The sequence below is a fragment of the Taeniopygia guttata genome, chromosome 2, assembly GCF_048771995.1.
Source record: "Taeniopygia guttata chromosome 2, bTaeGut7.mat, whole genome shotgun sequence".
Taxonomy (NCBI): Eukaryota; Metazoa; Chordata; class Aves; order Passeriformes; family Estrildidae; genus Taeniopygia; species Taeniopygia guttata.
The window spans coordinates 71,906,481-71,914,855 of NC_133026.1; positions in this window are offsets into that span (position 1 = coordinate 71,906,481).

Genomic DNA, 8,375 nt, shown 5'->3' on the forward strand with positions numbered 1-8,375 from the left:
GTACACAGCCTGGGATGGGTGGTCCATGGTGTGGCATCTCTCCTCCACCTGGCCCAGATCCAGCCTGGCTCTCCTCTGCCTGATCTGCCCCTTTGCCAGCAGTTGCCCAAAGCCAACAGACCAGAGAAGTCACACCAGCATCCAGAAATGGGTTAGCACTGAGAGATGCTAAATTTTGTTTTACATGTTGTTTGGGAAAGGCAGAGAACAGTCCACACAGAAAAGAGATAGAGGCGGAAAAAACTTAGAAAAATAAACGGCAGACAAAATCTCATTGATACAGCATCTGGGGCTGACACTGTAATGCAAGCAACATGCAGAGGAGGGAAGGAAGCCCTGGTGCTCAGAGTAATCCATTATTTTCACTAGTATTGACCATGCTTCCCTGCCTCCCAGTGTCTCCAGAGGTGGTGGGGGCAGCTTCAGAAGGACCACCGGGGCATTTTTGCTTCTGCTGCTTTGCCCACTCTCTTCTTACAGTGAGATCTCACTGCCAACCCCACACCAATGCTGTCTGCTGGGATACTGCTGAGGGAGGCTTGTGACCATGTTGGAAGCACATCCCCGTGTCCAGACCTCACACAAGGGACTGAGCCAGCAGCCACTACTGCCCAGACAAGACCAGGCCCATACACACAGCTGACTCCTGGCTCTGTTGAGTCACACCACTGGCTACTTCTTTCTTGTTGCTTTAGCTAAATCAGGAGATCTGCCCTGCCCTGGCGGGGTTGTTGGGCAGCTGCTGAGGAGCCCAGTCTGTGCCAGTCAGGAAGGGGCTCTGGTTGGTCTCAGGCTGGAGCTGCTGCAGAAGAGAGAAGGGGCAAGGCACGCAGGAGGAGAACGGCAGCCTTGTATATCTCTCTATAAAACTCAGAGCCCCCGGTCTGGCTCTTTATCAATTATTAGACTGCTGCTAAAATAAGAAAATAGATTTCATAAGTGTGTTTCTGTTCCACACACCAGACAGATAGTCTGGCTAAAATGATTTATTGGTGTGAGTTAGTGCGTGTGTATGTGTAGATGTGCATATGGTTCAAATCCTATAAAGCAGAGTCCTGCCTCTGTGTGCGTGCATGTATTTAATGCTTTATACGGTACATCATTCCTTTTTCATGTGTGTCTGTCTGGTTTTCTTGGGCAGGACTAGTTAAATTTCTTCTTTCTTTTATTTATTTTTTATTTTATTTTTGCATTTCACATGAATTGTGCAGTGGAAGCCAAGAGTATCTGCCAACTTGGCTGTCTCAAAAATAAAAGTTGACACTTCTAGAAACAGCTATCTCCTCATTGTAGTCATGGTCAGACACACCCACATCATCCCTTTCTTGAAACTGAGGCTGAATTTAATAATGTGCTTGGCCGCTTTCATTTCTGACTAAAAATTCAAAAAGTGAAAATAATTGTCTTGAGAATGCAGAGGCAGAGAGCATTCCCAGGACACAGCACTTACTATTGTAAGTGTGCACAAAGGCACAGACTGCTCTCCTGTAGCTGGCAGCTGGGAACAGTGCTGCAGAAACCGAGGACAAATGTGGGTACAGTGATAGGAAATTCTCCCCACCTTCTCTTCAAGTTAAAATTCCTCTCTTCTCTCATCTGTGGTAAATGGACTGCTGAAATTTTCACCTTTCCTTGAATTCTTCATTTTGAGGTTTGGGACTCCTCTTTCCATGCCCCTAGTTTACTCAGAGACAGTAAACAAACATTGATTTCACTCCAATCATAAGTGCCACAGAGTCTGAGGCAAAGCCACTTGGATGTGAAGCCAGTTCACCTCCCTATCTACTAGAATAGCAGGCAGGGTTTAGTATGAGTCATGCAAGACATGTTGTCTGCTCTCAAGTTATACTTGCCCCATGCAACTTATTTTCTAAGCCACTTGGCAGAAAAATAGCTATTCAGTGTTGCTGTCATAGGTATTTCAGAAGCCGTGCTTTTAGTTAGAGGTGGCAACAGTCCATGGAAAATTCTGGTTTAGATAGGAAAACATAGGTTAGAAATGAATGAATAATCTTTTTTTCCTGCATCAGGCCCATTTCCACCTGTAGAATACCTAGACAGCAAGTGAGGTTCTTTTAAAGCAACAGTAAGTCATGAATTCAAAGTGACTTTTACCACTGCTGTGGTAAAGAGCCAAGACAAAATATATTCCTTCTTGGCTTTCTCTCAGTTTAGGTGCAGTAGAGACTCTTGGGCTATGCTAAATAGCTGATTCTAATTTTTTGCTCCATGAGTCCAAGCAATTGTAGCTGGTTGGGTATTTTTAAGCTTCCATAGGTGAATTGTTGCAGGAGTTGCTTCATGTGGTCAGAGCTGCCAGTGCCTTGAAATCAATTTTGAGGTGGAAAATGACTGACATGATGATTGAAGAACATTTTCTGGTTTTCACTGTCAAGGTGATTGTCAACAAGGTGAGATCCATGAATACAGAAATCATTGACAATGGAGATTTATCATTCTAAGTAGACGAGGAGGGTCTTGTGATCCTTTGTGGTGGCTGTTCTAGAGGTGCTGTAGGTTCATTGTCTTTGGAGATAAAGAGGTGGGTGTTTAAGCCTTTGGGGACAGCGATTACTTCAGCATCAATTTCAGGATTTTTTTTCACCCAGTGAGCAGGGGATAACAAAGCTCCAGAGCAAAGGGTTACAGAATAACAGGATCATCAAGGTTGGAAGAGACCTTGTCCAACCATCAATCCAGAACCACCATACACACCCCTAATCCATATCCCCACGTGCCACATCCAGATTCTTCTTGAGCACGTTCAGAGACAATGACTCCACCACCTACCTGGGTAACTTATTCCAGGGCCTACCACTCTTTCAGTGAAATATTTTTCTGGTATCTAATCTGAACCTCCCCTGGCACAACTGAAGGACGTTTCCTCTTGTCCTTTCACTTGAGACATAGCAGAAGAGACTGACCCCCACCTGGCTACAACCTCCTTTCAGCCAGTTGTAGAGAGTGATAAGATCACCCCTGAGCCCCCTTTTCTCCAAACTAAACAACTGCAGTTTCCTCAACTACTCCTCATATGATTTGTTTTCTAGACCATTCACCAGCTCTGTTGCCCTTCTTTGGACACACTTCAGCACCTCTATGTCTTTCTTGAAGTGAGGGATCCAGAACTGAACACAGTAGTCAAGGTGCAGCCTCAATTGTTACCCTACAAAACAACATTTTCAGCAGTGCAGGTGCCATCAGAAGTGGTTCATGTGCTCAGCCTTAGCAGAAAAAAAACATTAGATTGTTGTTACTTACGTGGCTTTGCAAACGCACAAGAATTTTGTTATGAATTTGTAAAAGTCAAATACCTGATTAGTTTTGGCACACTTAGAAATCTGGATAAATTCAGCTTCTCAGTTGTGGGAGACTTGCTTATTTTGTACAAGAAGCAGCTTTGATTCAAGGCAGATCCTGCCAATCTGTCTGTTTTGAGGACTGGGCTCAACTGGTCTAAGTTGTCTGTTATCACATCCCTTACATAAACTGGGACATCCAAGCTGGGATGAATCCTGCAGTTTGATGGTAGACCATGACTGAATTATCTTTCTTTTTTCCCTTTGCAATAAACCTGGACTTCTGACTGTGGGTTTGCATGGCACTCAAATTAGATATCTGGAGGAAATGGTATGAGTGACACTCAGGATGTGTGACTCCACATATGACTGCAGAGCACAGCATTTTGCCTATACCAGGCAGTGACTCCTCATCTCTCCCATTTCCTTAAAATCCTGTCTACCTTTCATAGACATTAACTATATAGCACTTTTGAAGAGGGATCTTTTCTTCCTCTCAAGTTTGGTTTTAATGAAAGTGTAAATGAATCTGCTCATCACAGTTGGAGTGTACAACAGGCATAGGGATATTGTGAATATTTAAAGCGTGAGGAACACTAAGGTGAGTTACTTTCACCCTGAGAGGTTTTATGTGGCACTTTCTGTGAGATCTGTTCAATCCTGCTTTGCAGGTGAGATTGTCTATATGCCAACCCATGTACATTTTGACATAGTTACAAATATGGGCATCACATTTGAGTGCTAGCCCAGCACCTAGAAGACTCCAAGTTGGTTTCCTGCTCTAGGAAATCCCTGGAAGTTTAGTTACTCTCTCTCACACACAGGTTCTCACCTGTTGATCAGAGAGCATCTACATAAAATATGTTTAAGGTTGTGATTCAGAAGGTCACTCAGGTTGTTTAACTTCTCAGCACAAAGTAGTGAAGAGAGGGCAGGAAGGCATCTGAATGGGGCATCCCCATCTCTGAGGTGAGTAGATAGGACAGATAACCTAGTTATGCCAGGAAGTCACAGCAAAGTAGAAATCAGTGATACTACAAGCTTAAGTGTTGTGGAACACTTAAGCTAACCTAGGCTAATATTGGAGCCATAGAAATAGACTTGACAGGAACTGGTAACAATTAGCTGCAGTACCTCTTAGGTGGGCACAGGCCTCTTAGACCCATCCTGTCTTTCCCTATGGGCTAGTGATGAAAGATCATGAGTTAAGAGCTTGGCATAAGCAGGAGAGTCCATACTATCAGCACAGTGATTGAGTTTCCATGTGAGAGCTATATCAGTCAGTGAGGTGGGTTCCCATTTCGAGAGTTATCGTGTTCCCCATTAACTCCAGGAAGCCTTTATCTAAGCAATCAGGGAAGGCCACAATAATCAAAGTAGAGGTAAGGCATGGGGAAACCCACAATACTTGGAACAGAACTTTAAAAGCAGTTTGAATAGCATGCTGCTGAGCTAAGCCTTCATCTCAGCACATTTTGGAGACTGCTGAGCCACATGCTTCACACAAGAAGCCCCACTGGTGGGGGAGATGTTGCAGTGGGGAATTGCCATGAGCTGGAGCTGAGCTCTGCCCTAGTGGTGCCTTAAGGACTTGCCTGCAAAAATGTGGAATTCAACTGCAGTGAGAGCCCAAGGCTTGAAACGAAGGGTACTCAGTTGCAGTGTACAATAAGGTGTTTTATTAATCCTACAAAACTGAGGAGCTGTCTAGGATAGAGCCCAGCTGCTGGTGTCTCTCACTCTCTATCGGCATTTTATATATTAATACCTATTTACTTACAGAGTGGTATAAAGCATTCCTGTAATGAAAACTGAGCAACATGAAGGGACAGATTGCTGCTGAGCTGTGATAGCATCTCCTCTAAGATGCTCCAATTTACAAATGTTAAAAATGCAAAATTTCCAGTATGCAAGCTGTTTATAGCTGTGATTCCCACTGAATGTGGTTTTTGAGATGGGAAGGTACTCACCAAAGATATAGCCTTGTGTTAGCTTCTCACAAATGTCTCCTGAAGTGGTTAGTGAGCCTGAAATTTTAGATTCACTATCTAATTATGTGGAACATGGCTTTGGTTATCTAAGTGAGAAGCAGTATAGGTATAAGAAACTGAAAAACACGTGCCTCTTCACTACAGTCCAGTGACTGGGAGAAAAACCACAAGTAAATTCTGAAGCCATGCTGAGACAAAGAAAGTGAGGAAATTGAAAGCTCTCCAAAAATGGCAGTACTTACACACTTATTTCACAGGGTGTATAGGGAAGCATATGTATCTAAACCTGTATATACCTTGGCAATAAATCTCCTCGTACATTAAAGGTCTACCTTGGAAACCATCAAATTTTTTTCCCCCCTGGAGAGTATACCTAGAAAAAGTAAGAAATGCAAATTTTAAAAATGGGCAGAAATAGTGTATCATCTAAGGTTCTAAGAATGTTTGTCCTATACATTTACTTATTTTAAGGGTTTGCATTGAGGCACTGTGGAGTAAAAAGGATGCTTTCCTCCTCTTTTTAGGACTATTTTGTGCTCAGATAAATACAAAGACAGTTTACAACTCAGTGGAAAGCTGATACAAGACAAAATACTAATGGAAAAAATCAGATTGATTTTACTTATTGTAGTAAAAATACCTTACACTTTGGGTTGCCATTTTTTATTTTTACTGCATAGTTTCATTCAGCAAATGCTGCATTCACAATCAGAATTACTTTCCAATGGGGTTGAATGCTGTGGCCCCTGCAATTGCACAGCACGAGGTCATCTGGCATGCACATTCCTTGTCTCTAACAGTGTGGACTACACATGCAAGGCCCCGAGATAGACTCTCTCTTAGTGATTTGTATTTCAGCCATATTCAACATATTTTTCTTTCCAGTTTCTATATTTTAATGAACTTTTGATTTGCAGCAATACTCCTCATTTTCACAAAAAAAAAATTTAAAAGTCCAAAAGTAGAGAAATCTAATCCTGGATTATCCCATTCATTCTTCAGTTGTGTTCTCAGGAGCCCACTGGGTGCTTTTTGCTATTCAAACAAATCTGAGGCATAAGAGCTCCTACTCGCCCTCTTACTGCTTTTTCTTTCTACACTCCCTAATATAGACAAGATGACAGCACCTAAGTAAGAGCAAGGGGTAAGTGTTGGGAGGGAATATCTCAGTAAAACAGGTATAGAAGAAGAAAATGCCTTTTTCTGAAGAATTCTGCTTTGGGGTATGATCCTTGTGCCTCTTAGATCATCCTGAACTGAGAGGTTCTGAGAATATTAATGTTGTATGCTATCACACAGAACTTCATGGGGATAAAAAAATCCCGCACATCCATATGTTTGTGTCTATATTGGACAAAAGAAGAGCGGCTGAGGGTATCTGTGAGTTGTTGCTTCCTTTCAGTGGGTTGCTAGGATGTATCAAATACAGCTTTCCAAAGTTCAAGTTGCCTTTGAGTCCCTGGAGATCCCATACAAGTTTTATAAAAGAAGGGAAGGTTTGTTTTCAGTAGAGAAAGGAAATAAGAGAATTTAAATAAAACCTAGATGAAGCTTGGAGTGACCTGCTAATCACAAGTGAGGTGTGAAGGGCTACTGCCCAGACAGTGCCTACTCCTGCTATGGAACTCCACTCCAGAGCAGTGCCTCAGGTTCATGATGGCTGCTGTGTTGGAGACCACAAGAATTATGATTCACTCAAAGGGAATGTGAAGCAAGTCAGTTATTTTTGAGAGTTTCACAATGGCAAAGAATGGGAACCAATTCACTGGCCAAGAAAACAGGCAACAATGGCTAAGAGTATAAACATGTAAGGCAGACATATAGGGGGCAGGCAGCCAATTAAGAGGAAGGAAGAAGCTAAAATAAGCCGATGAATGAACAGACAGGAAATATTTAACAGTGAAAGAGATAACGTGTGACTTAGAGGGAAATAAGAGGAAAGAGTTACAAGGTTAAACCTATAAAATAATACAGTGGTTATTTAGGGGAAATTTTGTCGTGCTGCAAACAGAAAGGACAGAACAAAATGTAGGGGAAGTGCTGCAAAGTACCAGCAAACAGCTGGAATCACTGGCACCTTGCCCCAGCAAAGACTGGCCAACCCCTCTTGAAATCTGGCTTTTGCTGGGTGATCACCCCACTGCTTTATGCCTTGTCTCACCAGGCTTGCAAAATGCATTGTCCTAGGGTGAAGTTATGGTGTTTGTATCTCCAATCGTGTGTTCTGTTTACGTTTGATATTATGTTCTGTGCTTTCAGAACTGACTCTGAAAGTGAAGGTTTGTTTTGCCTTGTTATCATCTGGTTCACCTCCCACCATGGTCTGCTGTCTAGAAAAGGCTAGGGCTGGCTGGCTGGCTTTTGCTTTGCTTGCTTGCTTGCTTGGCTTGCTTGCTTTGCCTGCTTGCTTGCTTTGCTTGCTTCTGCTTTTGCCTTTGCTTCCTAGTTAGGTTAGCTAAGCAGTCCAATTCTTTCCCTGGATTGTTGCTTTTTCCTTTCCTCTTCCTGAATACCATCCAACCTGCTCTGGACATCTGGGAAACACCAAGTAACACCAGGAGCCTGCATTTTGTGATCTGCAGCAGCCATCCCCAGTGCTGGAGAGCAATCCCCAGCATCCAGACCCGGGCGACCACTCCCAGGAAAGACCTTCTGGATTTGTTCATCTCTTCAGAGTGGTGAAAGAGTTTTGTTGTCATCTGGTGTTGTTAATTGTTTTGGTGCTGGGGAGTGCTTTGTTTGTTGAATAAACAGGTTCTTTTCCACTTCTCTCTCAGAGGAAATTTTTCCCTGAACCAGGTGGGTGGGGAGGGGCCATGGGGGTTTATTTCCTGGGGGCTCCTTTCAGAGGGTTTTCCCCAAATTTGCCCTAAACTAGGACATGCATGCAGTGTTTTTGGAGTCTTGAGCATTCTTTGTTCCCTCAAGTCTAAATCTCTTCTAGACTATATTTTGTATAGATCATACCCTGTGATCCCTTACTCCGAATTGGAGTTCTGGTACAGAGGGCTGCTGGAGCTGGTAAATTTGTGTTCAGGTGATGTTCATATAGAAGAGTACAGAAACAACCATCCCGGCCTTAAAG